The sequence below is a fragment of the Myotis davidii genome, unplaced genomic scaffold (assembly GCF_000327345.1).
Source record: "Myotis davidii unplaced genomic scaffold, ASM32734v1 scaffold1153, whole genome shotgun sequence".
Taxonomy (NCBI): domain Eukaryota; kingdom Metazoa; phylum Chordata; class Mammalia; order Chiroptera; family Vespertilionidae; genus Myotis; species Myotis davidii.
Window position 1 is genome coordinate 42,685 of NW_006284619.1, and position 7,151 is coordinate 49,835.

General features: G+C 39.9%; 1 protein-coding gene across 1 annotated transcript in view; it reads left to right on the forward strand.

The window, feature by feature from the left end:
- The first annotated feature begins 2,195 nt into the window (after window positions 1-2,195).
- The window catches only part of LOC102772348 (ribonuclease 4), a 14,677-nt gene continuing 9,721 nt past the window's right edge, over window positions 2,196-7,151 (forward strand). The window contains exon 1 of the mRNA XM_006755001.2: window positions 2,196-2,272. The gene's annotated coding sequence lies outside the window, so the exon portion shown is untranslated. The remainder of the gene's footprint in view (window positions 2,273-7,151) is intronic.

The following is a 7,151-nucleotide window of genomic DNA, read 5'->3' on the forward strand; positions in this document are numbered from 1 at the left end:
CAGAAAATAACAAGTGACTGGTTGATAACTTTTTAAAACTCACTTCTCAGTGTCTCTTGAGAAAGTGATATGTGATTAATTTAAAGTAGGTCCCACTCCCAAATAGCTTGTCTGCCCACAAAGGACAGTGAGGATTTGGGCACTCTGCTAGGTGCCAGTAGAGACCCCACTCTAAGGACTCCATATCCTGTTACCTCTCTTTGCTCCTAAAAGACATTCAACTTTGGTGTTTGGCAGAACAATTTTTCTGGTCAGAGTCATGCCTGCCCCTTCCTCTCCAAAGGCTCCAGTAACCCTGAGGCACCAAGTACTGAGGGAAAGCTGTTGATGGCAGTTTGCTTGGTCCTCTTCTCATTACCCCCAACTTTTTTCCTTTTAGCTCAGGATTTGGTAGGGGATGAAGGCAAGCAGGGAGAGGACAGGTGTGTGTGGGTGGGTGGGATTGAAGCTCAGGCAGGCCTGTGTCCCAGCACAACTGAAAAGCAGGGGTAGTTTGTCCTTTTTGGGTTCTCCAGGCTGCCCATGTCACCAGAAAGGGACAGGACTGGGCCAGCAAGATGGGAATGTGTGGGTTTTTGACTTCATGCAGGAAAGAATTCAAGTCACAAGCCCAGCTGATTTTGAGAGTATGTTTATTAAAGGTTAGGACAGTGATACAAACGAAGAGCTTTGGGTAGAAAAAGCAAGATCACAGTAACAGAAGTGACCCTACACTGGGCTGCATAAACTCAGAAAAGGAAGTCACAGCAACAGATGTGAGTCCAGGCTGGGCTGCTAGGTCAAAGTGTGAGAGACAACAGTGAGCCAAGTGGGGACTGCTTTTGGCTCACTGAAAAGTTAGACAAGAGGAGGACCCTGGGGATTTAGGACAGCGGTTCTCAACCTGTGGGTCTTGACCCCTTTGGCAGTGGAATGACCTTTCACAGGGGTTGCCTAAGACCATCCTGCATATCAGATATTTACATTTCAATTCATAACACTGGCAACATTACAGTTATGAAGTAGCAACGACAATAATTTTATGGTTGGGTCACAACATGAGGAACTGTATTTAAAGGGCCAGAAGGTTGATAACCACTGCTCTAGAGCAAGTGCCCAAGCATGTGTAATCCACTGACAGCTGTTCAAAGAGTTAATCTCTCAAAGTGAAGGCATATCCGTGGGTGTTAAGGATTTATTAGTAAGCTGAAGCAGAGCTTTCCTGGGAATCTTGGAAGCCTTTTTACTCTGCCTGCCTTGTTGGTAACCAGTGCCAAACCCAGTTGTTGTGCTGGTGAGCCCTGAGAGAAGCCAGGAGAATTTGCATTGTTGGGGTCCCCAGAATGAGATCAGAGAATGCATTTTTAGACCAGGAGGGATAATAAAAAGAACTTTGGACCTAAGTGTCAGTCACTATTTTAGAAACTAAGACTGTAGAGATGATAAGACAGTTATTCTTATCTCAAGGGGTTCTATCAAATGGAGAGACAATGAGATCAATTAACCATCTAAGGAGTGATGCTTATCAGTGGAGATAATCGGTTTTGCAGCTGTGCTACAAGGAACAGAATATCGGGGGCTCCTGGTTAGTCTCCTGTGAACAGCTGAGGATGAAGTAAGGAGAAGCCCAGGAAATATGGCAAGGACAGTTCTGAGGGTTAGTAGCTGGGCGGTTGAGATCAAGGGCAGTGGGTACTAACAGCTGTCACATAACCTTCTCTACAAGTGCTTTCCTGGTTCTGTGAAATCTATGAATAACCTACTTATTGGCATGGCATCCTTTCATGTAACAAATTATGTAGGTAAATAGACAGGGCAGGGGAACAGCATTCTGCTGGGAGACCACATTTACTTTGCGGGGTTCTTCCAAGGCAGTTGTTGGAGTTGGCCCATAGATCAGAAGCAATGTCTTCCGGATCCATATCATGTATGTGAACAATGAAACCTGTAATTGTTAAGAGTAAGGTACCATGGATATCAGAAAAAGGGCCGCTTTGGGACCAAGGGCTATGTTTACCAACATCAAAAATTGTCTCTTTGAACAAATCTTTAATCCACTCCAGTGGGTAAATATTTGATCTAGTCATTCCCAATAAAAAGGTGAATTTCCTTGTTTGCCAAGGGCAGTGTCCTTGGTTTCCTTATCTCTGCCAGGATTAGGGTTCTTTTGAACTAGTTTCCCCACCCAGTTCATTTGATCGCTATATAATCAGAACCTAAGGGATCCAGTGCACACAGCTGGAACCCATCTCCAGGAGGAACTCTTCAGCTGGAGGAACTCTTCCAGATTTTTGTAAGATTCTTACCCCTGAATAATCTATTGCTGTATTTTTTTTTAAATATATACATACTATTTCTAGACATTTAGCTATTTCAATGAAACCATTTTCCCCCCTATAAAGCCTATGGGCCCAACTTATGAACTAAGAAAAAATGAACCAGATGCTAAAGTTTAAAATGAAGGCAGCTTTCTTTTGGGATTGTCTATATGTGTGTGGATGAAGGGAGATTACTGAGATTGGAAGCAAGTGGAGGTTTAGGAGGAATTCCCGAATTGTGATAAAATTCCCAAAGTCCTGGGGAAGCCATTTGCTGAAGGGCATCTGGATGCCCCAGTAACAGACATTAAATGTGGCAGAGCAAGGAAAGAAACAAAAAGAATGCTTTTAGTTCTGTTTTCTTCTAATGTTCTCTACTATTTATACTTAAAAAAAGTTTTGATTTCTCTTTAAGAGCCAAGTGGAACACATCCAAGATCAAAAGAAGGTACACTGGCAGGTTGAAGGGAAGAAAATAGGAAAAGAGATAAAGGAAGGATTATGCCTTGAGTGTTATGCCTTCACTTTGTGGGATATTGCCCTAGAATATATAAAAGTGTGAAGCTACATGTTTGGAAATTAAAACCATAATTACTTATCATGGACTGTAAGTTAAGTCCCTGTGTGTAAAGTTGGATGAATCTCTTGAATACAAAACATTGCCTGTGGAGAGAAGAAGAGAATATTAATTCTTGTGAAGATTAGATTGGTTTGAGACAGATGATAAAGTTAGTCTGAAGAACAGTGGGGACATATTTCATTGACAAAAAGCTGACTGACACTTAAGTGCTTGACTATGGAAGGTAAAGTGTCAGTGAGTTTGATGACCAGATGTGAGGCTCTAAGCCCTTGGCCTAGGCAGATTCACTTCAGCACCACAAATACTCTGTATCATACTTGTTTTCTCCCAAGTTCATTTTACCTCTTTTGGGGAAATTTAGGATTGAATATATGAGTGAGCAAGTTGTGAGTGGGGGAGCAGATATTAGACACTGGTGGCCATTGTGTGTACTGGCTGGGCTTTGGTTTCTGGATGCTTTAGGGATTCAAGATTACAATAAACCTGAGAAAATTTAGCTAAGTTCTTACAGAATTGATGTGCAAGTTCTGTAAGTTAGAAGCAAAGATTTTCCTTTACCTCTTCAGACTGGGATGGGAGGCCTTCAATCTCCACCAGCAAGTGGCTTTGTAGGATATGAAGCCCCTGTGTGGCATCAGTCCAGGGCCTTAATTAAAGGCGGTCTAAGGGTTTTCCTTATATGCTGAGCCTTAAGAAACGATACATCCCAGAGATTGGGTCACAGTTCTTCTTATCGACTATTTCTTTCACTAGGTGTCTTCTGCTATCAACTAAATTTATACAACTTTGTCTTTGTAATTCCACTAGACTTTTGCTAGTAAAACAGGAAAATATTCTCTTATGCTTAAAGAATTCCATATTTTAGAGTTGGCAACTCTTTCATTCTATAATTGAACAAACTTAAGGCTTGAGAGGAAAATGAAGTCAATCACTAAAAAATAATTTTAAAAAATTGAGGGTCTACTGAGAGGCAGGCACTGTGATTCAAGGTGAATAATATGGGCTCTGCCCTCCTGTAGAGTGTACACCAGTAGAAAACACTGACAAGGAGACAGGTGATTGGATAACAGCTTGGAAATGGCACCTGTGGAAATTGGCAATAGGTACATCTTTATTTTGTGATATCCTTGCGAGCAGAGGCTGAGCTTTAAGACTGTTGCTTTGACACTTGTTTCTAATGGGGTGTCCTTGGTCTCAATATCTAAGCACAGAGTGTTTGGACAGACTCTAGACAGGCTCAGCAGCTCAGACTCTCTTCTTTGAACAACACTATCCCCACAACCTGTACAGCACTGGCACATCTTACAAGGAACCATGGTCTCCATTACTGCATGGAAGATGTTGGCAACATTTCTACCCACCACTGCCACCTAATGACTCTTTTGGCTACTACAGCTCTGGTTCTGCTTCCTGATTTTGAACTCTGGGTTTCTGGCCCCAGGCAGAGAGGTGTTGACTTGGTTACCCTAAGGTCCTGTTCCATCTTGGGAGCCTGAGATTCTGTAATTGCCTTTGACATTAGAAGACAATATTTCTCTACTGAAGAACAAGAGACCTAAATGAATCCAAATCCATAAAACTCTGATGAGGTCTTCCACAAAACTAGAAAAAGAAAACACACCCAAAACTAGAAGACTAAAAAGCACCATGTAAATGTAAACAGCTTGGTAAATGAGGAGAATGGCAGGCCAGCAGCTGTGCTGAAGCAGTGGCCATGTATGAATACTTGATATTCTTTTAGGGCTGGCTCTTCCCTCTTCAATCATGTACCACTTTTTTGCTCAAGTCCCAAGAACATGCTTTTACTTGATTCTATTATAAATTATAATTGATGTTCTTAATGGAAGTTTTTTTAGCTGTTATTTATTTCAGTATTGTAATATGACCAAACATTTTCTTAGTGTATAATTTGGTATTCTTCAACAGTGTGCCAAATTTGTGTATCATTGTTATTAATCAGACAAGGTGTATCAATTCCAAATGATGATAAGAATGAGTTTGCTCTCTCATATGCCCTCCCATGAAACCATCAGAACCCTGAAATTTCTGATCTTTCTAGATTTACAGTCATACTCCAAGGGCTGTTGAGTAATACTACAGGCTTAATACTAGAACCTGTGGCATCTTTAAGGGTGTAAAAATATTTGACATGAAAATAATTTTATTGACTTAGAAAGTTACAAAATAAAGATTACTAATTAATTTAATGTCTATGAAAATGTAAGATTTGTTTTTTTTTTAAATTAGGATTTGTATGAATTACATCACACTTAAGAATAAATTGAAGGTCCTGTTTTTTCTCCCATTGTAAGAATTTCTCATTAAGTGTGATGGTTGCTAAGAAATCATAGCCAGTCATAAAGTAAATAAGTTGCTCATTCACAAACCATTTGAAAAACAGAATTATAAATACCAGTTTCAAATTTTTGTGAAAAGTCACAAAAAATTATCATTTGATGTGGTAATACTCACATATATTTTTATATATGTGGGGGAAGATATGATGGTTTTTAAAGCCTGTGAATGTTCTTTAAATTTTTCTCCAAAGAAGTAATGGTATTGTCAGAAATTACCTGCTGCAAACACAAATAAATTTCAGTTCTCAAATCTTCACATTTCTTAACACATATATTTTAAAAGTCCATAAGAAATTTGTTTTCTATTTTGTTATAATCTATACTTGTTTAATTCTATTTTAATAGCTATCATTGAGATAAACTCATACTCCAGGAAGAAGCATTATATTTATTTATGGGTTTATTTGAGTGTCTGTGAAACACTGCCCGTGGGAAGTGTAAGTTCTACAGTTTAGACTGAAAACTCTTGAGAGGTGATGGTAGCAATTCTCTCTTTCTTATTCTTTTTTTTTTTTAAAAAATACTTTATTTATTTAATTTTTTAATCCTCAAAACAGGATATTTTTTCCATTGATTTTTAGAGAGAGTGGAAGAGTGAGGAAAAGACAGAGAGAAATATCAATGTGAGAGAAACACATTTATTGATTGGCTGCTGTAGGAGGCCCAACCAGGGCCCTGGCCAGGGAGGAGCCTGGAACTTAGGCACATGCCCTTGACCTGAATCAAACAGTTCTTTGGTCCACAGGCTGACACTCTCTTCAGTGTGCCAAACTGGCTAGGGCTTATTCTTCTTTTCAGGAAGATGTTAAGAAATCATTACAGCCCGTTATAAGGACTGTGGCTTGAGGAAAAGTTCTAAAGAGGTTTTCTTTGTTGTTGTTGTTGTTATTGTTTTTTTTTTTTTATCACAATGTAACATCATATGCCTGTTGTATAACAGTCTATGTACATTTATAGGGAAACTAGAAAATATTCTCTGAGAATAATCCACATTGTTCCTAAGAATAAGCTTGAATTCCTCTTCCTCCAGTCTTCTGTAGAAGTCGACCTCAGATCCACTTCTAGGAATTGCATTGATTCTACCATGTTCTTCTCTGTTTTTTCTAACTAGAACATAATAATTACACCTTTAGCCACAAACCAACTAATTCTTGGGAAATTAGGTCACCTCACGGCAAAATTGCTCTCAACTGCTCTCCTTATACCCAGCTGGTTTATTAACTTGAATACCTGGAATCCTGACTTTAACAATCCTCTGATTCTACCTTTCCTGGGTTTAGGGTTCATTAGGAGTCCCTCTTTGACCTTTTTGGTCAGTATAGCTCAGTTGGTTGATCATCATCCCACGCACCAAAAGGTTGCCGGTTCGATTCTTGGTCAGATCAAATCCCTGGTGTTGGTTTGATCTCTGGTCTGGGTGCCTAAGGGGGCAACCAATACATGTTTTCTCACATGAATGTTTCTCTCTCCTTCTTGCTCTCTCTCTCTCTTCCCGTCTCCTTTCCTTTCTGTTAAAATCAATTAAACACATATTTTACAGTCCATCTTTTTGATAGTTCTCTTATCTTACTGTCTCATCTCAGTGAACTGGAGCTCCTATTCCTTCCCCATGGATGCTACATCTCCTTTTAGGGAGGACTTTGGGATATCTTAATGGTCCCTGTGTGCCAGGACTTAGCACAATGCCTTGTACCCAGAAGAGCTTATGTAATGTTTGTTATTCATCTAATCTAATAAAAGGGAAACATGGTAATTGGTGTACAACCGCTACCCTTCCCATTGGCTAATCAGGGCAATATGCAAATTAACTGAGAGCCAAGATGGAGGCCGGCAGCCAGGCAGCTGGAAGCTAACATGAGGTTTGCTTGCTTCAGTGACAGAGGAAGCCAAGCTTCCCTGCCTGCCTTGCTGGCTCCC